Source organism: Pongo pygmaeus, chromosome 7 (assembly GCF_028885625.2).
Source record: "Pongo pygmaeus isolate AG05252 chromosome 7, NHGRI_mPonPyg2-v2.0_pri, whole genome shotgun sequence".
Lineage (NCBI taxonomy): Eukaryota > Metazoa > Chordata > Mammalia > Primates > Hominidae > Pongo > Pongo pygmaeus.
The window spans coordinates 110,787,066-110,812,510 of record NC_072380.2 but is presented as its reverse complement, the minus strand read 5'-3'; the positions used below and the strand labels follow the sequence as shown (position 1 = coordinate 110,812,510).

General features: G+C 44.6%; 1 long non-coding RNA gene and 1 pseudogene across 1 annotated transcript; both read left to right on the top strand.

The window, feature by feature from the left end:
- The first annotated feature begins 259 nt into the window (after positions 1-259).
- On the top strand, positions 260-1,162 carry LOC129043187 (WASH complex subunit 3-like; annotated as a pseudogene).
- A 13,263-nt stretch (positions 1,163-14,425) lies between these two features.
- Positions 14,426-19,681, top strand: LOC134740062 (uncharacterized). The gene is made up of 3 exons (XR_010127328.1): positions 14,426-14,648; positions 16,595-16,731; positions 19,443-19,681. It is a non-coding gene; the product is annotated as an uncharacterized LOC134740062 (long non-coding RNA).
- Positions 19,682-25,445: the final 5,764 nt, after the last annotated feature.

Genomic DNA, 25,445 nt, shown 5'->3' with positions numbered 1-25,445 from the left:
GATCCACCCACTGTGGCCTCCCAAAGTATGGGGATTACAGGCATGAGCCACCGGGCCTGGCCAAAATTACTCTTTTAGAGAAGAATATGGTTTTCAGGTCTCAGCACCACACACAGAATCAAATAAATATAGGGCCCTGTGAACCAGTTAAATGGAGGATGCCTATGAAAACTCCCTCTTGACACACCATTACTGGCTTGGGTGGCCCCATCTGGGAGGGGTTTGTGGGTGAACCCTGGGGTCCCCACCCTCGGAGAAGATGGATGTTGCTGGGCTTCCTCTCATGGGGTCAGGCATGACCTGACCAAGGTGCCAACTCTTCAACAGAAAAGAACAGTGGCTTTTCTAAACCAATTTGTGGTGCACACTGTACAGTTCCTCAACTGCTTTTCTATGGTTTGTGAGGAGAAACTGGCAGACCTTTGTCTTTGTATCCAACAAATTGAAACAACTCTCAACATTTTAGACACAAAGTTGTCATCTATCTCTGACCTAGATGATGTCACAGTTGAAGTATCTCCTTTAAGTGTCACTAGTGTCACAAATGGACTTCGGCACATTCTGAAGCCACTTCAGAGCAGTTACAGAACAGTACACAAGACTCTGGACCCCAGGAAAGTGACGGATCAGCAGGAAATAGCTTAAATGTAGCCAAGGATCCAAGATATGGCAGAGATCTCAAAATAGCTCAAGTAGGTGTACCAGCGATGGCAATCAGAAACAAAATTAGGCCAGGAGTGGTGGCTTGCGCCTGTAATCCCAATACTTTGGGAAGCCAAGGCAGGTGGATCACTTGAGTTCAGGAGTCCGAGACCAGCCTGGCCAACATGGTGAAACCCCGTCTCGACCAAAAAATACAAAAAATAACCGGGTGTGGTGGCACATGCCTATAATCCCAGCTACTTGGGAAGGTGAGGCAGGAGAATCACTTGAACCTGGGAAGTGGAGGTTGCAGTGAGCCAAGATCGCGCCACTGCACTCCAACCTGGGTGACAGAGTGAGATCCTGTCTCAAAACAAAAACAAAGCAAAACAAAAAGCAAAATGATATCAGAAGGACTAGTCCCAGATCTTTCTGAGAGGCCAGATGCTCCAGTGCCTGATGGTGAAAGTGAAAAATTATAGAAGAAAGTTCAGATAGTGAATCTTCTTTTAGTAACTAAGCTTAATTTTGATAAGAATTACATATGCATTTGTAGGGATACATTTATATTCTATAAGAGAGAGAGCCTGAACTGTAACTTTTAGTCATAAAAACATCAAATGGCCACATACACGTCCACCATCGAGCTTCTTCTGTGTTAAAAAAGTAAAGCATTTATAACCTGAAACACAAAAACCCTCTCTCTTGAGATTGCAAATTGGACATTAGCACATCCAATCCTGATAGATATGCAACTGCTTTAAGAAACAGGAGCTCTGTGCAAGGAATGAGGAGGTCAGTGATAAGGATAGTTGGACTCATTCACATTGTTGCCCTGCTCTAGCTGGGACCAGCTCCTCGGGAGCACAACAGCTACTGTAAGGTTGGCAATCAAGTTGGCTTTGAAACTGTTTATACAAGCTGATTGCTACTAGAAACCTAAGAAATTCACAGGAAGTTCCATGCAAGCAACCAGAGAAAAAGGCTTTGAGCTGTGTTAGCGGCTCCATTTGAAGGTTTCAGGGGTGGTATGCAGCAAAGGCAGAGGAAAGATGTTGTTAGATGAGGACCTGAACAAAGGGAACTGTTTGCAACTCTAACGCAGCCAGATGTCTGTTCTAGTGGCCAACCACCTCACTGCCCTAGAGACAGTAGAGGGTAGAGAGGAGTTTAGCTAGGATTTATGTATTTAATTCATAAGTAGGAATCTGTTACTGGCACAAATATTTTCCTGTGTTTTGGTAGGAGGAGCTACTGTCGCAGGCAGCACTGCGGGAGCAATCGAAGCTAGCTTGGATAATGAGAAGCACTTGGATCAATCCTTGCGGGAGACAGATCAGCAACTTTTGGCAAAGAGTGGCTGTGCAATCTGAGAGCTGATTTTAAACTGGAGGGGCCTTTTGAATTCCCTCTGTTGATGTGGTTAATCAAGCCCAAGGAACAAAAAGAGGCAAAATGGCAGCTTCTGCAAGCGAGATGGAATAATTGAGTTTAAACTAGGGCAGTGGGGTGGTTTGGGGGCTGCTGTATCTTAAGCTGAGAAGCAAGATGAATGGGAGAGCAGCTCCCTTGGTCCCACTCAGGGGACACCTCAGATCCAGCTCGGGACTTAGTACCCCCTGATTTGTCCCTCGAGGAGTGATGTTGGTCACACATAAGGCATTTCTCAGGCCTCAGCATAAATGAGACAGTGTCGCCCCGCTGGGTACATTAAATTTTGGAGTAAGTAACTTGTGTTTTATTTGTGGCAAGAAACAACATTTTAGCTTGTAACTTGGAGTAAATGTGGTCTGTGGATATCGCCAAGGGGCAGAGTCTTTTGTTGGAAAGGCTGGATGCTGTGCTCAGATATTAGTGATGTAGCAGGGGCAGGGCAGGCTGCAGAGGCACCAGACCCCACCGCCTTTAATCCCCAAGGCTCCACACTGTATAGGGGAGGAAGAAAGGAGAAGCTGGGTTGAACGAGGAGACATACTGAGTGTTGTGAGGGGGCCCATTGGCCTTAAGTGAAGATGTTTTCCTGTGAATATGTTTCCTGCATACTTCTAAAAGGGAGTTATGCAGCCTAGTTGTTGGCTCTGGAAGAGTTGTAAGGTGACAGATTTTGTTGCATTAAATTCAAAGCACAGGCCAGTGGCTTCCCATGAGAAGAGCAATTAGAGCAATGCGAAATCCTTGTGCCACATCATCAGAAAACCCATCTCCAAATCTTCATTTTTCCTCAAGGATTTAGGAGTTGAATGTTATTTCTTTTGACTATGCAAGAGCTGAAAAGGCCATGAGGACACTCAAATTTATGTGGGTTACACTTAGTAGGCGTGTACAAATGGGCATGGCTGGTTGAAAATAAGCCTCATCTAAGTGTTGAAACCAATTGTTCAGACTTTCTGGGAGGTGGTGATGGATGCTTTGCTAGTACATAATTCATTGCAATAAGGACATGTTGTTGTCAAGAATACACTGCTAGAAATTATATTCCCAGTCTTAGGACTTTGAGCTGTACCAAAACTCCTAAAGATCTGAGGGTAAATTATTAAGTGAAAAGAAACACTTAGAATCCACTCTTCCCCTTTCTTCTCTCTGTTAGCACCTGTACCATCTGTGAAAGATTTTGTTTTTGTAGACACGCAAATGTCTGTGTGTTTGTGGAGGGGATACTTTCTGGAGGTGAGGAAAGATGTAAGGAGGATGATAGAAAAGAGCAGGGAGGGTCATATCATAGACACACTTAATACTGTTAATTCAATCACACACTGTCAACAAGAGAGATGGTGTCAGTGTTCTATCAACTGTATCAATTATTGCCAATTTGGTTATTCATCTATTTCTTTATATATCCACCCATTTGTAAATGTATATCTAACTCTCCAAAAAAGCATCTGAGTCAGCTGAAATGTATTTTATCCCATTCCTCCTTCCTTCATTTATTCAACAAATATTCGTTAAGGTCTTACCGTGTGCTCATGAAAATACAGCTTTGAGCAAGGCAGATAGATAAAGGGTCACAGATAGGGCCACATGTTAGGGATGCCTGGGGGTCCCCAATCCGAACAGCAGTTCCTAGCTCTCTATTTCATTATTTCCAGAGGTAGATGAAGGCGAGAGGACAGTGTTCCCATGAGTCCACATGTGTTTTCACTAGGGAGGGAGGGAGGGAGTGCATTTAGTGTTTCCGCTGCTCCTTGGCCTATGGACTCTCCCAGTTTTGATTTGCACAGTGTTTGAGTCAGATTGCCTTCTAAGATCTTCCAAACTGATTTTAGCCAGCTGGTTTTTAATGCAGTAACCACCAAGATATTCCATTATCTCTAGATCCTTTGTTTTTAATTTTTCCCCTTTCTAACAGCCCAAATTAGAAATAATGTGGAAAAACTTAGGAAACACAAGTGCAGAGAAAAAATAAAGAAGACCAGTTCAATGGTCTTATATCCTAAACAAAACTTAATTGTTGGACCTTGGACTGGGGTCAACTTTTTCCTCCTGGGCACATTGCGCTCTCTGGCTGAGGAAGGGACCAACGAGGGTATTTGAGAGACACAGGTCTTCCCTCCAGCACCCAGCCTGGCCAAAAGGCATCTGGCAGGGGAGGTGTAGGAGCCTGCTCTGTGCTCTAAGACAGCTGGGCATGAGTCAGAAGGGACTTAAGGGCAGTGCAAGCCCCCAGAACCAGGATGATCATATTTTTCAAGACTTAAAATGGAAACACATGGCTTGACACATAAGTTACAACAGGACAGAGAATCTGGAATTAGAAAATTCACATTGCAAAATTCACATTGCAAGGTGTGGTAGCTGGGTCCAAAGTGGGATTTAGAGAGATGCGAGGTTTGCTTTTGGTTGAACTGATAGCTCATCTATGGAACTCTGAGCACCTGTCTATGGTCAGTGACATGCACAGGGCCTTTGCTGGCCAGAGAGCATGGAAGACGTCAATGGCAGAGTTGCCTTGGGAAGGAAGAGAAGTAGAGACTGAAGGATGCAGGGAATGGCAGAGGGTCAGTCCCTCAGGGGCTCCTCGTGCAGACAGAAGGCTTAGAAGGAAAGCCAGAGGGACTGCTGTTATAAGGAGGTTGAGGACACTGGTATAAACAGAGGTGCTTTGAGGCTTATGGACTAAATGTGGGAGACACTCTTCTTGTATCTCTGCATGGAACTCAGCATTGCTCTCACGTCTCGTGGGTTGGTGATTTTAGATGCTCCAAGACATGGCACCTCTCTTCACCCAAAATAATCAGCATTCTCCAAGGGGCATCATCAGCAGTGAATTCCGAGAAAGCTTCAACTGAGTGGACCGGGGCATGGGGCTGAGGAGACCATTTCGGGTTGAGAGATCCTGTGTGAGAAGAGAGAGGCAAGTAGAGGAGTGCGAGGTCAGGGTGTTCATGAGGTTTCAACAAGGCGAGCAGAATCACAGATACAGTACAAGACCGCATAGCAACAGGGGACGTTTTCTTTCAAACTCAAAATTGGGTCACATGGTAGGAGACACAGCTGGATAATAGGATAGAGTATCTGAATTCAGGACTGGTCCAGAAAAATGGCCAAAGCTGTGTCAGATTAATTTAATGGAAGGTTTCATTTGATTAGATTCCCAAGCCCTGGCTATGCATGCTCATTTATCCAGCCGATTGTCTAAGCAGAACGGGAACCCACAGTCAACTTGATAGAACAGCAGGAGCGCTGCCAGCCAGCCTCTGGCTTTGAATTCTTTTTCTGATCTAACGTTTTAAGGAGGATGTGTCAGGAAGGCCTATTTAGAATACAAATGATTGCTTAAACTCTCTTAAAGGATTTAAGAGTATATTTTAATCATTGAGTCTTCCCTTAAGCCCAGCAGAGTATTTGAGAATAAATTGTTGTGTGTTTGAGTCAACCAAAATTGGGTAGACTTGCTGAATTTATGAGCCTTTCTCTTCTCCTGGTCTTTCTCATGGCCGTGGCAATGTGCACTTCCACTAGCTTGTGAAATGCATATGAAGTATAATTTTCCCCAAATTGATCTGTTCTACATCACTGAATCTTAGCCATTGCATTTTTATGCCAGAATCAAATTTAGCTTATTATTATTGTTGTTGTGGAAAATAATTATAATCCTTTAATTGTCATGGCACTTCACAATTTTATAAGAATTCACAAATGTTATTTAATGCCATCCTCACTATAACACTGAGGACCAAGGAGAAGGGGAATCATCATCTGGGCCTGCAATTCCTAACTACCCCCTTTTTCCAAATGGCCAATTGAGGTTCTTAAAGGCTGGTTGACTTGCACATAGCCACACAGATCTAAGCTGTGCAAGCAGGAAATGTGGAAGCTCAGGGGAGCTGCCCTGCCAGTGGTGAGTTCTGGTCTCATCAAGTGCTCTCTTCAAAGCTGATGAGGTGGGTTTGATCATCTCTACCTTGCAGGCTCACTGCGAGTGCAATGGACATGCAGGTGCCAGCACAATGCTAGACCCATGCCAAGGGCTTAGTTGCTCCCTTTCTTCCCCCATATCCAAGTGATTGCAGGTTCCATTTAGGGATTCTGAAGCCCACTAGTGCTGAGATGTGACAGCATAAAGCTTTTCCCTCAATCAGCCTGGAGGCTAAGGGGCCAGTAGTCATACCATGCATGCGCGCGCACACACACACACACACACACACACACACATGCACACATCTGAGTGGGCTAGAAGGTGAGCTCCTCTCGGGATTTCAAATCTGCAGCAGGTTAAGAGGAAGACAGCTCTTCCCCATCAGCTACTGTTCTGGTCTCTAGAATCAGCTCCATAAATATCCCCACCCTCTCTCCACTACACTCACATTCATGGCAGTCCCCTCTTCAGCTCTAAACTTTACAGCTCTCTAAGTCTTTGCCTTTCAAGTCTAGCTGGTTCTCACACCTGCCTGCTGACTTACGCATGGCGTTTGGCCTCCTCCAGTCCCAGTGACTCTGCTGGGTGTATCCTCACTCCCTCCCTGTCCGGTGCTCCCTTTGCTCGCAGGTTGGTGAAGGACGTAGGAATATCCTGGAACACTCTATTTGAGCCTTGCACTCTTTTAGCAAGTTCAACTTGAGTCAGGAAGGGCGGTGATCACAGGATGTCACCACTGTGGCCGCCTCTTCCAGGCTGGACTCCAGGACAAGAACCTTTGCCATCACCTGGTCCAACTTCCTTTTTTTACAGAAGGGAAATTCCATGCTTAATTCTGGACTTAAACTACCTGAGCAAGATGTTTTCATTCATTTGTGGCAGGATAACTGAATAAACATCTCTTTTTTACCCCTCCTCAGGCTCCTCTGGAAAGAGAGGTGCCCCATCTGGTTTCAGTGAGGAATTAAATTCAGAAGACTTAACTGGAGCCCTTTTAGCCAATAGCCTGCAGGCAGATGTCTGGAGGCACTGGTTCATGACTCAGGGACACTAAGGCTGGCTCGCGGGTGACTGTCTCAGTCTTTTCCTCATACTGTCACCTCATGTTTTCAAGGGGGCTGCTGTACCCCCAGGCGTGTGTCTGTATATTGCACAGGAAGAAGGAAAGTAAGGACATTGCCAGAAAATGTCTTACATCTCATCAGCCTATACTGTGTCTCCTGACCACTCCTAACTGCAAAGGATGCTGGGAAAAAAAGAGCATTGTAGCTTCTCCAGCCTCTGTGGTAGGCACACATAAGGGATTAGAATTGGGTGTTACTGAATCAATGTATCAGACACTTCTCAGTCAGGCAAGAGCCAGATTTAACTAGATTTAGAAGGAAAAAGTATGTTTCTTTCACCTGCATGTAATGAAGGAAATCTATGCCCTTCATACACTTAATAAACCTGTAAGTCTCTACTATGGGCAGGTACTGTGCTAGCTAGACATTACAATGTGTGGGGGCAGACACAAAGATGGGAAGAGTAGACACTGGGGACCCCTAGAGGGGGGAGGTTGGGAGTAGGGGAAGGGTTGAAAAATGATTGGGTACTATGCTCACTAGCTGGGTGATGGGATCATTTGTACACCAAATGCCAGCAACACACAATTTACCCATGTAACACACTGGCACCTGTACCCCCTGAACCTAAGATGAAAGCCGAAATAAATAAAATAAAATAAAATAAAATAAAATGCTTGGGGGGAAGATAAGTAAGCCAATATTCAGTTAGCAAATACTTACTGGATGTTTATTGTGTGTCAGGCCCTGGAGGATTGGAGAATGAAGATGCATCCTTGGTTGCCCATAGCACCCTGTCTACTTTGGAACAAGAGTAGTGTACAATGGGAACCTAGAGGAGGGTGCCAAATTCAGATGATTAAAAAGAGTCCTCCTGGTGGAGGTGACACTGACCTGGGTCACCTTGTGATATGGTTTGGCTGTGTCCCCACCGAAATCTCATGTTGAATTCCCATGTGTTGTGGGACGGACCCAGTAAGAGGTAATTGAATCATGGGGGCAAGTCTTTCCCATGCTGTTCCTGTGATAGTGAATAAGTCTCACGAGATCTGATCGTTTTAAAAAGAGGAGTTCCCCTGAACAAGCTGTATCTCTTTGCCTGCTGCCATCCATGTAAGACGTGACATGCTCTTCTTTGCCTTCTGCCATGATTGTGAGGCTTCCCCAGCTATGTGGAACTGTAAGTCCATTAAACCCCTTTCTTTTGTAAATTGCCCAATCTCAGGTATGTCTTTATCAGCAGCATGAAAATGGGCTAATACACCTTAGTATCACCATTTCAGGGGAGGCATCTGTATTTCCTGACCCACTGCTAATTAGGCTCTGAGGCGTCTAGGTTCTAGGCCATGATGGAGGGCATCTTTCCAATTAAGTTACATTCCACGCACAGTGATTGAGTTCCTACTCTATGCTTATGATATTTACAACTAAGAAGAGAAGAGAGAATAATAATAAGATAAAAATAATAACAATATTACCACCACCACCATTTATCAAGGGCTTACTCTGTGCCTATGTGCAAGACAAGTCCTAAGCACTTTATGTGTATTAACTTGTTTAATCTTCAGAACAATCCGGAAACGTGGCATCTCCCCTCTCATCCAAACTTGTCACCCCTCTCCTAGGGGCACCATCAGAAGTGGATTCTCAGAAAATTTTAGCTGAGGGAGAGAGGGAGGGATAAGGTTATGGGGATTAGTAGACTTTCTGGGGACAAGAAATCCTATATGAGAACATTGGGGCAAGAACAGGAACTGTTGGAATATTGATATCTCTGGGGTCAAATAGGCAGGATTCATTACGGAAATAATAAAAGGCTACATAGCTACAAGGGCCTTTTTTTCACCCAAACTGAAAGTTCAGTCATGTGGTTGGAGGCATGATTGGACAATGAGACAGGTTATCTGTATTCAGGACTGGTCCTTAACTTGATTGTGGGTTTTATTTGATTGACTCTCTCAACCCTAGTTATTGTGTGCTTATTCATTCAGCTTATTGTTAAGCAGAATGGTAACCTATAGTCAACTTTTATTTTATTGATTTATTTTTGAGACAAGGTCTCACTCTGTTGCCCAGGCTAGAGTACAGTGGTGCGATCATGGCTCATTGCAGCCTTGACCTCCCAGACTCAAGGAATCCTCCCACCTCAGCCTTCCAAGTAGCTGGGACTACAGGCATGCACCACCATACCTGGCTAAATTTTTTTTTTTTTTTTTTTTTTTTTTTTTTTTGAGACAGGGTCTTGCTCTTTCACCCAGGCTGGAGTGCAGTGGCATGATCTCGGCTCACTGCAAGCTCCGCCTCCTGGGTTCACCCCATTCTCCTGCCTCAGCCTCTCGAGTAGCTGGGACTACAGGCACCCGCCACCACGCCTGGCTAATTTTTGTATTTTTTAGTAGAGACGGGGTTTCACCGTGTTAGCCAGGATGGTCTCAATCCCCTGACCTCGTGATCCACCCGCCTCGGCCTCCCAAAGTGCTGGGATTACAGGCGTGAGCCACCGCGCCTGGCCATACCAGGCTAATTTTTTATTGTTTGTAGAGATGGAGTCTCGCTATGTTGTCCAAGCTAGTCTTGAACTTCTAGCCTCAAGTGATCTTCCTGCCTCAGTCTCCCAAAGTGCTGAGATTACAGGCATGAACCACTGCACCTGCCCCACAGTCAACTTTTAAAAAGCCATCAGGAGCATGTCCCATAGAGAGAGACTAGAATAGAACTCTGAGAGACAGCATATAGTTTTTCTGGCAAAAGGACAGGGTTTGAGGAAACTATATTCACTGTAAATGGAGGCAATATCATTGAAAAGGCTGATCAAAAAAGGATAAGCACTAAATTCAGTGCATAAACTCTGCCTCAGTCTTGGGCTGACCTCTGAATTATGCATTTGTGGGGATTTGAGCTGCCACCCAGGAGAGAGAATATGCAGTGTGAGTTCAACCAAGTCAACTGCCTACTGAAACAAATCAAATAAAACAAAATCTGCATATATCCCCACAGCCATCCTAAGCAGCCAGTGTCATTTCTCTTGTTTTAGAGGTGGTGGTAGCAGAGGCTGAGGGTGCCCCACCATATCCCCTTGGCACTTAGCAGAGCACTGGAGGGCACTGGAGGTTTGGAGGATGAGGACGCGTCCTTGGTTGCCTATAGCACGCAGTCTACTTTGTAACAAGGGTAGTGTGCAAGAGTAGTGTGTGACTCTGCCTGAGGCTATCTCTGGTGGCTGGAGCCTGTTCTACCTGTGCATAGGGCAGGCCAGAGGGACACAGATATGATCCCTGTCCCCCTCCCCAGTGGCAGCCCTCAAACAATGACTGGTGGGAATTGGTGGATCAATATGCCAGCTCCTTTGCCCTGGGGTTAGGGAGATGGGGGATAATTCCAGGACATGTATTTTCCACTGCCTCTAAGAGTTCCCCAGCAGGATTAAGCTTCTGTTTTGTCACTGGCTTGACAATGATCTTTCATTGGCTTACTTCCCTTCCTTACCTGCTCCCCTGCTGGGGCTTCCTGGGATCACCTCCCAATTAAAACACCAGCACCACAACCCCCATCTGAGGGGGGTACTTCTATGGGGGAAACAAAACTAAGATGATGGGGAAGCCCAGGCTCAGAAGAGTTAAGCAAATTATCCTGGGTTCAAGTAATTAAATGGCAGCCAGAACTCAAGTCTGGGGCTTTTGGATTCACAGCCTAACTTCTAAACGCCTACCCTGAGCTGGGAGTGTCTGAGTCTCTGGAGTCAAAGGGGACCTCCTGCAAGGCAGGCCCACCTTCAAGTGGACGGCTGAGAGTGTGGTGTGGTGGGGAGGAGTCTGCTGCCCTTGGCCTCTCTCAAATGTCAGCAGCTGTGGGAACAGCTGGAGACTGATAACTCAGTTTTTACTTCTTCACAATTAGTGCAAGGCCCAAGAAAGTCATCAAAGGAAAGGTCAGGCCCTCCCCAGAGGCTGCTCCTCCTCTTCTGGGGCTGCGGTGCCCCCCAGTGTGGGGTCTCCTCTCTCAGCCTCTCACCCAGGGTTTCTCTGGAAGGGGTCAGAGCAGATGCTAGTCCCCTGGGGCTCTGCTTGGAACATGTGCTCATCAGTAAAGGTTGACAGAGAACATACTGCAGGCTCCTCCCCAGGAAAGGGCAAGTACCACCTGGCAGAGTGTCTTCTAGGGCCGAGGGAACAAGCACAGACTGTTCCCAAGGCATGTCCTCCTTGCCTGGCTGGCCCTGCACAGATGAGGCCTCAGGAGTTGGGACAAACACTCCCTGGGAGGAGGAGGCAGATGGTTCATGCTGAACTTGTGGGAGACCACCCCAGACTCCCAGGACAGCAGGGCCCCCTCCGTCCCGCAGACACAGAGGCAGAGGAGAGCATCTATCTGGCTTTGCTCTGCTATAATGGGGACACAGAACCCTCCCTGTTTCTCCTGTGGGGCCCAGACTTTCGCTTCCTTTCAGAAACTCAACCTCACAAGGAATGAGCCAAACACAGACTCCAGGGAGCTCTGATCCCTTGGACTCTCTGAAAGAGGACACAGGAATGTGTTAGGGTGCTAGATCTGGCTCAAGATATGCAGGCCAGGATAGTCTCTCCACAGTGGTATGCAGGTCTGGGGGAAAGATTCTGCTACGACTGAATGGTTTAGTGGCAAGTGCACCAGCCTTATGGTTGGGTGGTTCTGGGTTCAGGTCCCTGCTCCGACTCTCCCCAAGATCCCTTAGGAAAAAGAAGATAATGATGCGATGAGGATGCTACCTTTATATAATTGCTAAGTACTTAGTAGGTGCTAAATAAATGGCAAAGCTATTATTAATACCAATTATACCTGGAGAAGTATAGAAAAGCAAGGATAGTATAATCTTATGTATATAAAATTGTATATAGATAGGATGTTTACCAAACATTAATAGTGGTTATCACTGGGTAGTGGGATTTGGGGGTAATTTTTACTTTCTTCTTTTATTTTTCTGGGTGTTCCTTGAATTTTTTTTACAATGCATGCACACAAGAATAATTGCTCGTCTGTAACCTCAATTGGCTCCAGTAAAGGCTGGATTCTTGATGTGCTTAAGTTTGGAAGTTTGGGATTAGATGCTTTAGGGAAACTGAATTACTCTTCATAACAGAGAGAGAAGAATGTGGGTTCCCAGAGCAACCTGAGAGGAGATGAGACTGGGAAGAGGTAGAGGAGAAGAGGGAGCAAGTTGACAAAATCCCATGTGGTCAGCAACATAATCTTAAATCTCCCACGTGGTCTACTACCCACTCAGATGCTTGGTGTGAGTGATTGTTGTTGTGGGACATGAAATTGGAGCCACATTTCACATGTGTGGGGTCAGACAGAGGCAGCATCTGAACACATATAACCCACAAATGAACAATCCATTCTGTTTTTCCAGGAATCAGCAGAAGCCTTGGAAAGCCTTGTGAATTCCACAGGACACAGAATTGCTTGAGCTTGAGCCAAATTGTCCCTGTTATCCATTGCTACACTAAAAAAACACTTCAAACTTATTGGCATCAAACAACAATAATCATTTATTATATCTTTCCAGGTTCTGGGGGTTGGCTGGGCTCCGCTGGGTGGCTCTTGCGTGGGGTCTCTCCTGTGGTTGCAGCTGGAGTCCCAGCAAAGCCTTCCCCATCCACATGTCTGGTGTCTGGGCTGGAAAGGCTCAGGCAGCTGGAGCTGGAGCAGCTGGGGCTTCTTGCGATTTCTCTCCATCTCTGTGTGGTCTCTGCATGGTGCTGGCAGCTGGGCATCTTCAGGGGGCTGGACTTCTTACATGGCTGTCCATGGCTCCTAAGGTGTGTGTCCTGAGAGAGAGAGCCAGGTGGAAGCTGTGTGGCCTTCCTGACTTGCTTTTTGGAAGTCACACAGTCAATTATATGCACTCTATCAGTTGGAGCAGTCAAAAGGCCCACCCAGATTCAAGGGGAGATTACACAGCCGCCATATCTCAATGGAGGAATTGCAAAGTTCTGGAATGAACATATGGGATTGAAAATAATGTTGTAGTCTTATTTGGAAAATACAGTCTGCCACAGGACATTTCACAGATGTTGAGGGGCAGGGCAGTCCCCAGCTGATATCTGAGTTACAATCAGGAAAAAACAACAAAACTATTTTTTTAAAAACAGACAAAATATTAACTGAAGTAGACTTCAAATCAAATCTAAGATTATTTAGAAGAACATGGATGAAGAATAGGGACTTTTATTGTAGCAGATTTACTGGAATTGGCTGTGAAAATCATAATGAAAATGAACAAGCCAGAAAGAAAAATGTTACTCTTTTGTTCAAAACTTTCTGGATGGAGCCAGCCGTGCTGGAAATGGAACAGGAAAAGCCTGGAAAAGGGCCCGAGGGTCAGAAGGGTCAGACCTTGGCTGTTGGCAGGGAAGGCAGGGATCTGCGTGAGAGAGATTGTTGAGCTGAGACATTCAGGGCAGAGCCTGGGATGGGTGCAGGGAGGGACAAACCTCAGCACGGCAGGCACCTGCTGTGTCTACATGTCACCTGCCTCTGCTACACGTGTGTTCCCTCGTGGTGACACCTGGGGGCACAGCCTTGGGGCCTGGGAATCTGTTGCCTTGCTCTGGGCTTCAATAAATGAGTCCAGGGCTCACGGGCTTGGTCTTCGTTTCATTATGGAATCCCTGGAGTTGGACTTCAGTAACCATCTCCTGCAAACGATGGCCCTTCACTTCAAGGAAATAGCTCCCTCTCTGGGGGCTCTGGCTTGTCACTGACTCTGCATTCTCGAGTCTCTACAGTCAGACCTGGAATCCCTGAGCATGGGTCTGGAGGGAGCCTGAGCATTATTTGGGTTGGAAAGCAGCTCTTGCTCACCACCAGGATCTGATGCGTGGGTAGCAGCTTCTATCGAGAAGGATCATGAGGTTGCATTTGGGCTCAGAGGGGAAAAGGGCCTCGATCAATGGGCAGTGGAAGGTGGAGTGGCGATACAAGTTTGCAAACACTTCTGAACTCTGTTTTATCTCTGGGCAGCAATTGAAGGTGACCCTCCCGAAGCACGTGGTCATCTCTCCTTTCCTCCCAGATCTCAGGGCTGGCATTCCATGGCCTCCTGTAAGCCACACCCCATTCTCTACTGCTCTCAGTTGGTGACATAGTGGCCAGTTCTTGCTCTGGATTCCTTTTGGAGATGGAGGGCAGTAGATCGGCAATTCATTCTCTTTAGATGAATTATCTTTAGATGAATCACCCCCTTGATCTTCTTGAAAAGACCTCAGAGATTGTCTAATTTTACCCCTTATTTTGCAAATAAGGAAACTGAGGCTAAGAGAGGTAGAAAAGATTTGTTTGCCAGTCTTCCCTTCAGCATCTCAACAAGACTTTGCCAAGGGGCCCACTTGGGGCATGGCACAATACCCCCTTCTCACTGCCAATATCCCCCCTCCAGTCTCCTTCCCTGCTGTGGCCAGGCCACGTGGAAACTCATGCCAAAGAGTGTCAACCGGGAATGTGTCTTCTTTCTTGAAATACGTTATGGATCAGCAGGCAGCCCCCTCAAGACCCCAGCAATGAAGCTCGCTTGAAGCTCGGCACACAGTAACCCAGAAACATATGTGGTGAGCAATAACAGTCATAAATTTTATGAGATTATGTGTTCCTAATGTGAGATTTCAGGCTGATCTGTTTGTTGAGTTATGCCAAACTTCAGCATGATTCAATCAAGTTGTGCTTAATCTTCCCTTATTTACTCTGGGTGGGGGTGAGTCACGGAGTATGTCTCTAGTCCAGTCTGCTGAACTAATTTACCCCAAGGATTTTGATAGACTGGTGATTTGTTCTCTCTGAATATTCAGTTTATTTGCTTATAGCATTAGACGAGGTCTGGATTACATGCAGTGAACGTCTGCAGCCATGCTGGGGACCAGGACCTCTTTGGAGAGTCCACACTAGGGACAGAGAGCACCTTGAAGGTTTCACAGTTTCCTTTCAGTCAAGGCCAAATCATGCAAAATATTTTGTTACCTGTTGATGAACTCACGGGATTTAACACTGTGGCCTCTTTATCACAGAGAAAGGCGTTTTGGCCAGCTCCCTGCATCTCTGACCCTAGGCGGTGTGGATCTGGAAGAAACAGGGAATGTTGCCATCTCCTCTAAAGATGTAAAAGCCTGGAAAATTTGCCTGAGGCTGGGAGTGACTCCAGCTGCCAAGCATCTCCATCTCCCAGTGTCCAATTTTTGGCAGTCTCGGGGGAGATGGGAGCATGCAGATGGAATGTGAGGTCTGTGTCCTCAATGCCTCATCTCAGTGCTCTGAGGAGATGTCAAGTCCCCTAGGACTAAGAGCGGCGAGGCGCAGCCTGTAGTCTGATGGTGAGGGTTTGAGATCTCCTGGCTTCCATGGGATGGGAGAATTGGGGGTTTTGGCCTTCCATATTTGAGGCTAGAGTGGAAAGGGTTTTCCTTGATTTCATCTTTGATCATGATGCCCACTGTTCCAATTTGCTCGGGACTGAGGGGTTCCCAGGATGTGGGGCTTTCACAGCTAAAAAGGGGAAAGTCGTGGGAAACTAGGAGAAGTTGGTCACCATAACTTTGATGTTCCTTGACTTTGGCAAGTCATGCCCTAAGATGCATCCAAAGCTTTGGGTAGGAATGGGAGGGTCACTCTTTCCTTCCCAAGTAGCTGCTGCATGGCCTCGGGTCTGGAAACAAAGATTCCCCATCCACCCCAACCACTGTAAAAGTTTTCCTGCTCAGTTTCCCAGACACGTGATGCCCTTCTCTCTCTTCTGAGGGGTGGCAGCAGGTTTTCCTGCCAATGTGGGGCATTGACATGCTCTTAGCCCACACTAAGAAATAGGGAAGCCCACAGCTTGCTTGGTAGGCTGTATTAGTCCATTCTCACACAGCTATAAAGAACTACCTGAGACTGGGTTATTTATGAAGAAAAGAGGTTTAATTGACTCACAGTTCCACAGGCTGTGCAGGAAGAATGGTTAGGAGGCCTCAGGAAACTTTCAATCGTGGTAGAAGGTGGAGGGGAAGGTGGCACGTCTTACCATGGTGGAGCAGGAGAGACAGAGAACAAGGGGGCAACTGCCACACACTTTTAAACCATCAGATCTTGTGAGAGCTCAGTCACTATCATGAGAACAGCATGGGAGAAACAACTCCCATGATCCAATCATCTTCCTCCAGGTCCCTCCTTCAACACGTGGGGATTACAATTCACCATGAGATTTGGGTGGGGACACAGAGCCAACCCATATCAGAGACAAACAAGCAGAAGCAGTTTCTGAGGCTGGACATCAGCATTCCTGAAACCTTGATAATCTGAAGCAGTTCTTTTCTTTTCTTTTTATTTCCTTTTCTTTCTTTTCTTTTTTGAGACAAGGTCTCACTCTGTTGCCCAGGCTGGAGTGCAGGGTCGTGATCTCGGCTCACTGCAGCCTTGACCTCCTGGGCTCAAGTGATCCTCCCACCTCAGCCTTTCAAGTAGCTGGGACCACAAGCACATGCCATCCACCACCTCACCCAGCTAATTTTTGTATTTTTTGTAGAGACAGGATTTCACCGTGTTGCCCAGGCTGGTTTTGAACTCCTGGATTCAAACAATCCTCCCACCTCGGCCTCCCAAAGTGCTGGGATTACAAGCATGAGCCACCACGCTTGGTCCAGAAGCAGTTTCAAGCTAATTGTAAGCTGGCAGCAGGTTTTGGATTTATCTGGGGGACAGAGGGATGGGGGACTGTGTGTGTGTGTGTTTTCTTTCTAGGAGTAAAACTCAGAACACTATTGTGAACCATTTGGTTATAAGGGTAACGTTCAGATTCTGTTGCACTCTGGTTAAAAGTGTGGACTCTGGAGCCAGACTCTGTCATTAATTTGACCTTCGGTAATTAGTGTAACCTCCTTGGGCCTTAGTTTCCTTATCTATAAAATGGGCACAATAATGAGGTGGCTTCAAGGATTAAATTAATTAATATTCACAAAGAACTTAGAATAGGGCCTGGTACATAGTAATTACTCAAAAAATCTTATCTATGGTACTAGGATGAAATGGCAGAGTCAAATATGTTAAATTAACTTTGTGCAGTCATGTATGAAGTTGCCTTGGTTGTCATCAGAACTGCACGCCAGCAGGCAGCGTGGCTGCTTGTCACTTCAGCCAGATGTTCTCACTGCATCTCTCATTCTGTCTTGCCACCTGGTCACTGCCTCCCAAGGAGTGGGAGTTTGAGTCCGGACCTAAGTAGAGGCTGTGGAGTTTGACAAAGTTTTATTGAAGGCCTGGATTGGCAGAACATCCATGCAGAAAAGATCACTGGCCACTGGCCATCAGACATGAAAATTTCAGGATCTCAATGGCAGAGGCCCTTCACCAGGGACCACTCCTGGCTGGTCTCCTGCTTACGATTCTGCAGGGCAGACTGCCTCCTCCCAAGCCATGGCGTCAACCACCCCTCTTACCATGAGTCCAGATGCCAACAACCTTCTTTCTTCTTTCAACAGGAAGAAAAGCCTCCACTCTCACCCCATCTCCCAGTCGACACAATAAGCATCTGCAGATACACAATTGTTTTGGATGCTTCTTAGGGCAATATGTTGAATTTCAGCTCCTGTATTATTTTGGATATACATAGCATTAATTTTACGTAAAACATCTTCCCAAATGAGTCCTGAGCAAATAAACTTAACAGCGGATGTTATTGAAAGCTTACCTTTCGCTTGAATTTTATAATCCTTGTCTTTATTAATATATCAAAATTTTCTAAAGAAGAATTGGATAGAGTCTTTAATTGAGTTTTTAGTGCCATAATGGCATAAACTCAACTCTCCCATCATGCATTTGACAGTGTTTCAAATTTATGTTTGGTAAATGTGTTTTTAATACACAACATTTCACTGAAGCTGAAAGGCAGTTGTATAGATCTAGATGGTACAAAAAAATTCAGCGGTGTCAGAAGAAATTTTTCCTGCACCATTCACTACTAAGATTAAAATATCTAGTCAAGAAAGAGAAAATGCCCTAGAATCATTTCTTAGAATCATCTGTTTCATTCTGTCCTGTTTTCCATGCATATTTGCAACATTGCGATATTCAAGGCACTTCAAATTATTTTATTCTTGATTGGTTTTGTAAGTGGTTTACTAACATTGTTTATAATCCTTCCCCAGTTGTGACATTTGCTGGAGAAAAAAATCCCCAATATGTTTGCATATAGAAATATTTGCATTTTGAGAATCCACAAATCCAACAACAACAACAAAAAAGTTATCTGTTCTATATCTGTCAGGGGTTGTGTCTCAAACACATCAAGGTTGTAGCCAAAATAATGAATAATAGTTAGCTCTTTTTACCTTATTCAGACTATTTCACTCACTGCATCTGCTACAATTTTAATTAGTTTTGTATTTCATTCTCTAAATAGGTGCAATATTATTTAGTGTCAACATTTATATTATGCAGAAACATTCTGCCATAATATTATCAAATTTGGCTGTGGCTTCTGCCAAATGGATAAAATTTCCATTATCATGTGCATGCTCACAAAGTTTTTTGGATGCTCCTCTGAACACTAGATCTTGCTTGCCAAAAATTAAACCATGTAAAATCTGCAGTGAACAATAGCACAATAATTTTTCCTCATTTTTGTAATGTATTTGCAACATTGATAGTTTTTTTTTTTAATCAGATGTCAGCTTTTCAATACTGTTTTAGTCAGACTAGGTCAGGCAATGCTTCAGTAACAAGCAATACCAAGACCCCAGCAGTCTGACACAATTGAAGTAGATTTCATATTTGTGCAATACCTGCTGCAGGCCTGGGTAACTTCTAAGGCAGCTTCACTTTGTGGCCTGGCTCAGTGATCCACACAGACAGAGACACCACCACCCTGTGGCTTTGCCATCTGGAACACACAGCCTCCTCAGTCCACGTGGCAGGTGAGAATGGTGGAGGGTTCTATACAAACATTGAAATGCTCCAGCTCAGAAATGACAGGATCCCTGCTGCTCACTGCCGCATTGGCTCTACTAGTCATGTTTCTTCTCTCTATGGCAAGGGGAGTGAGCAGAGATGTGTAATCTTCACACTTGCCTGGAAGGAGAAGAGAACCCAATATAAGTAAGCATCAGACTTCTTTCTTTGCCACAGTAACTTAGTATTTGTTGGTGTGCTCTTCACTTTCTTCATGCGTACAAAGAATATGTGATAAATGCTGCTAGTCTTTGCAGTCATTTCTCAATTTTTATTCTTCTTATCCCCAAAGAATTGGAAATAAAGAATCCTTTGAGGATGAATAAAGTAAACACAATCTACCAATATTTTTTTCACTATTTGGAAGAATTCATGTGTAACAAATTTGCTAAAACTTTCTATTTCTGTTTTATTTTGTTTTTTTCTAGAGATGGGGTCTTGCTGTGTTGCCCAAGCTGGTCTCAAATTCCTGACCTTACGGGATCCTCCTGCCTTGGCCTCCAAAAGTGCTGGGATGACAGGTGTGAGCCACTGTGCCTGGCTGAAAACTTCCTATTTCTAATGTCTTTTGGAAAGTTACAATCTCTTGTTTGAGTTTAAAAAAAAAGTTCAATCAGAGTAGCCTTGGATGTAATATTAAAATTACATAGCCTTTCTGGCTCCAACCACATTGTCTCCATGAGACCTCTAGCCTTTCATCTTTCTTCTAAATATTTCTGGAAGTCCCTGAGATGGTTTTAAGAGTGCTTCTTTAGCCACTTCTCTGGGCTCCTGTTTGCTACATTCTCTTCCTGCTTTGGCTTCTCCTGCTACTTGAGAGTTCTGAGACGGCAGCAACATCTCCCAAGACACAACCTTATCCTGCTGCTCACTCCACCCCCATCCCTTCCTGTCTCCATCCATCCACTGACTGGTACCACTAAAGCCTTGTACTCCAATATCCCAAGAAATGGTAGACAAATAGCTCTCTTAGTGCTCAGCCTCTGCAGTGGCTAGTTAGTGCTACATAACAAATGACTCCAAAATTCAGTGGCTTAAAACAATAAGCATTTATTTTGCTTATGATTCTGTAGGTTGACAATTCAGGCTGGAAATAGATGGGCTTCCTCTTGTATCTGTGGCCAGCCATGGGTCAACTTTGCTGACCTTGACTGGATTCTTTCACCTGCCTGGGGTCTCTGTTGGGAGGTAACTGAGCTAACCAGCTCTGGCTCACCAGCCTACTGGAGGATAAGAGGATATAAAGGTCTCTTATCCTCCAGTAGACTAGGGAGCCAGAGCTGGTAATAAAAGTCCTCTTATCCTCTAGTAGACTAGCTCAGGCTTGTTCAGGTGGATGGGGCAGGAATCCCAAGCAAAGGGCAGAAGTGTGTGAGGCCTCTTAAGGCCTGGGCTCAGAACTGGCAAACATCACTTGTATTCGATTCTATTGGCCTTATTACACTGAAAGTTATAGGATCAGCCCAAAATCAAGGAGATGAGGAGTCCACCTCTTGATGAGAGGAGCTATAAAGTCACATTGCAAAGGGTATGGACACAAGAAGGAGTGAAGGACTGTTGCCATATCTGTACCCTTCCAGAGCCTCTCCTTGGAATTGAGGTGGCAATACATACGAATTGGGCTAAGGACATTGGAGTGACAGGCCCAGGGTCACTCAGAGTCATCCCTGACTCTGGTACTGGTCTGTAGACCTTGACCATGTTCAGACATGCCAGTACCGTGGCAGTGAGCTTAGTCCAAGTTCAACTAAGCCCCAGGAATGTGTGGCTGCTAAAGCTGACCTGGGAAGGGGGCAAGGGACCTTTCAAGAAGCCTCCTGAGTGCTCTCTCCTTCCTAGCCTCCTGCATATTAGTGTCACTTCCTAGAACTGTCAGAGGCAAGTAAGTTGCCCTTGGGTGGACTCCCCCTCAGAGGGAAATGGCTGCAATCTTTGTCTCCTGAGTGTCACTAAGCGAGGGAGGGAGGGAAGAAGAGAGGCCCATCTGAGTGCTAGGTTCTGCCTCCCTTTCTGAACTGAAGGGGGGATCCAGGATACAGCTGAATAACAGGCAAGGGTCATAGTGATGTTTTTCTGTGTGCCAGCTGAAGTGGTTTCTGTGCCTACCCTTCAGTGCCAACCCACGAAGAGGTACTTGGCTTCATGGACAGGAGTAGGAGTGGAAAGCCCCCCTCAAGTGGACAAGATGACCGTACTCAGGAGATGAGTCCTAATTCCAAGTCAGATTGGAAGGAGTAGAAACCAGTATCATGTTTCCTCAAGTAACATCAGGCCTCCAGTTTCTCTAGGGGTCCCTGGACCCCAAGGGCAGGCATTAGCCACTGATGGGGCAGTCTGAGAAGAGAGGGCCTGCTGGGAATGTCCTAGACTGGGAGTTCCCAGGGCATGGGGTCCCAGAGGACACTGAAATTCTCAAAACTTCTTTTCATCTTGGTATAACATTCAACAGAAGATAAAAATGGGAACAATTCATCCCGGTTTCGGTGGGAGGGGAGCCCAGAGGATCCCCAAGTCGGTGCTGCCTGGGCTGGGCTTTTCTGATGAGGAGCCTCATGCTACCTTTCTTCCTCACTTATATGGGGTATTGTTTAGGATGAAATATGGAAACAGGTGTAGAAGCAGTTTCAGAAATAGGAAGCATTCCATGAATACAGTATTTTTGTCATCTATTTGTTCATTTATGCCTTGACTACTTCCAAACAGAATTTGAGGCAGTGTAAAAGATTAATAGGATGAAAATAAGTCCCCAAACGACTATCACAGAACTGCAAGAGAAAGTCAAGTAATAAAAGGCATGGGAAGAGTCAAATTATATTTTTTTAAAAAAACAGACTCAGAAAGGTTTCTTTTATTGAGTATAACATTTAGTTCTTGGGGGATAAGAGGAGAGATAGACAGGTATGGAGATGACTAATGTTTACTAAGCACTTCCTGTGTGTCAGACACTGCAGTTAGATTGTGTGAATTAAATCATGTTTTCTGAGTTTTTCAGTAACCAGGGTAAAAAGGGGGAACTATCAGCTTCATAAAATAAATCTGTAGAAATTCATCAGGAAACTACCTTTACCTGACTTTGAGTTCTAACATGAGTCTTTAGGCACATCTTCAGAGGCACATATTGAAGAATGTCCTCTAAAACCATTCTATTGTGTCCCGGTTCTAGTTAAGATGGAGTAAGCACACTCTACCCTGTCTCTCCCAGTGAAATGCTGCTAAAAACCTGGAAACACTGCACAAGATGCTATGCAAGGATGCTGAAGAGCAAATAGTAACAGGCAGATTGGAGAAAAAGACGCAAATTTGGTGTACCATTAAACTGGTGGTGAGTTTACTTTTTCCCTCCAGCTTGGACTTAAAGGTGGGTACAGTTGTGGGAGGTACACAGCAGAGTAGGGTGACCAAAGCCCAGCTTTCTGACCAGAGAACCGCAAAGGGGAGCCCCAAGGAGTGGACAAGTAACAGAGAGATCGTGGAGAAGGAGACTCATGGGAAGTGACCACATAAAGGTGTTTATGAGCTGCAAGTCTCATCCCTGAGCTGCACATGTGTGGATCTGATCCCCAACAGCCGAGAAACACTAACAGATAGACCATTGCCCGGGTCCCAGACTAGCCACTAGGGGAAGCACATGGGGCAGAACTGAATAGCACTGCAAAGACTTTGAATTTGAAAACAGAATTGACACTGGAACTACAGCCCACAGAAGGCAGGTTGGAAAGTGAGGCCTGAGTTTAACCAGGTTCATTGCCTGCTAAGACAAAAATAGCAACATCCTTCATAGAATTTAAGCAAGACACAAAGTCTCATAGTCTGATAATCAAAATGTCCAGGATACAATTCAAAATTACTTGGCACATAAAAAAACAGACAAACCTCAACTTGCATGGGAAAAAGCAGCCAACGGATGCCAGTGCTTAGATGACACTGAGTTAGAATTATCTGACAAAGAGTTCAGAGCAGCTATAATAAAAGTAATCCAAAAGTAAGGGCGAATTTGCTTCACATGAACAGAAAGAATAGAAGGCCTTAACAAGGAAACAGAAAATATAAAGAGAACAAAATGGAAATTTTAGAATGTAGAAATGTAATCATAACCAAAATAAAACACATGGGATGGACTCACTAGCAAAACTGAGTGACAGAGGAAAGAGTCAATGAACTTAAGGATAAATAAATAACCATGACCTTATCTAAAAAACAGAGAAAAAAACCGTAATGAATACAGATTTAGAGACCTATCACACAGCACCAAAAAGTCTGACATTTAAGTCATTGGAGACCCAGAAAGAAAGGAGACAAAGTGCATTGCTGGAAAAAAACAAAAAAAAAACAAAAAAAAACCTTGAAGAAATAACGCCTGAAAAATTATGAAATTTGGTGAAAGTCATAAACCTACAGATTCAAGAAACTGAATGAATCCCAAACAGAATCAACCCAAAGAAATCCATACCCAGCCACTTCATAATCAAACGGCTAAAAACTAAAGACAGAGAAAATCTTGAAAATAATTAGAGAAAAACAACATATTACGTATAGTGGTACAATTCCAATGCTTGAGGACTTCTCATCAGAAACCCTGGAGGCAAAAAGAAAGTGGCACAACATTTTTCAAGTGCTGAAAGAAAAGAACTGTCATTCCAGAATTCTATATCCAATGAAGATATGCTTCAGGAATGAAGGTTAAAATAAAAACATTCTGTGAATCAGAATAAAGAAAACTAAGAGAATTTGTTGCCAGTGGACATGCTCAAAAAGAATTGCTAAGGAAGTTCTTCAGACAGATGAAAAATGATACCAGATGAAAACTTGGAACATTGAGAATGGAGGAAAAGCAACAGAAATGGTAAATGACTGGAAACAGTTTATTGAAAATGCAAAGGTATTCCAATTTTGGCTAATTTTACATCAGCCCTGAGGGTACTCCAAGGGCATATGTTAACTGCAGTTCTAAAACTCAGTGCTGTGGGGAAAGGGGGGCTCATGCAGAAAGTGAGATCATGTCAAATCACATCCCTCCTCTGCTCAGTGGCATCCCATCTCATGGACACTTCATAGTTTAGCTGTCCAGCTCCTCTCCCTCCTTCTGGTGGCTTTGGCTCATTTGGAGAGGCAACCATTCCTCTTCCCATCTCTAACATATAATACAAATAGAAGCTTCATCTCACTTCCTGGCTTTGGTGGTTGGTCTGGGGGTGGGCACTAGATCAAGCCAGACCAATCAGAGTTCTCTAGGACTCTTGAATTGGAACTAAGCAGGGAGATATATGGCAGGAAGCTGCCCACAGGTATGCTTGCTGTCACATGGAAAGGGTTGTCTGCATGCAGCCATAGGGAATAAGATGACAGCCAGTCCTGCACCCCAATCCCTGGTAGCAGTCATCCTTCAGGGCTAGCATCACCCATGCCCTTCCTGTAATTTGATTATGTGAACCTGTTAATTTATCTTCAATTAAGCTACACTGAGTTGTGTTTTTGTGACTGTTAAGAGTTCTGAATAATTTTTTTTTTTGAAGCTTTAGCTATCTTGTAATTAAGCATTGTGCTAGACTCTGGTGGAGGGGAGAATAGATAAAGAACAGAGAGTCTCTGTTGTCAAGAGTCCTTCAGTTTAGTTGGGAAGAGAATTTACCCAGAAATGTCATTTCAGAGTGCCAAGTGAGCATTACAGACAATATGGGCTATGAAAAGAAAAGGGAAAAAATTGCTGTGGGCTGAAGTGATTCAAAATGTTTTCACGGAGAAGGTGAAACAGGCTGGAGGTAAAAGGAAAGGTGAGACATCCATAGAATGACAAGAGAGAGGAGAATATTCTGAGTAAAGGGAAATCACTTGAACAAAGGCAGACAATCAGCCATGCTTGAGAGAATCATGGAGCTCAGTCATGGGAGATGGTTTATATGGTTTATAAAGTGCTCACATATTCATCATCTCATTTTCACAATGACTTAACAAGGTGGTATATTATGATGTTCCCACTTCACAGATGGTTCTGAGCCATTCAATGACTTTCTCAGGAACATTAGTAAGTGGCAGATCTAGAACTTAAATCAAATGTTTTTGTTCAAGTGAAAGACATTGAATGTCAGGTCAGAAAGTAAATTTTTCATTTAATGGCAAAGGACATCAGCTAATATTTGACAACAATTTCTTAATATTGTCAACTAATCAATCAGCAAATTATCTAGTCTTTTAAAATTTTTTGACATGTTTGAATCAAGATCCAAACAAGGTTCACAAATTGAATTTAGTTGGTAAGTCCTCCAAGTTTCTTTTAAAATCTCTAGATTCCTTTCCTTTTTTTCTTGCAAGTTATTTGAAATATTCTGGATTTTACAGACTTCATCCCAATAGTGTCAATTACATATTCTTTTATCTCTTGTATTTCCTGGAAACCATGGTTAGATCTTGGGGCTTGATTAGATTCAGGTTCA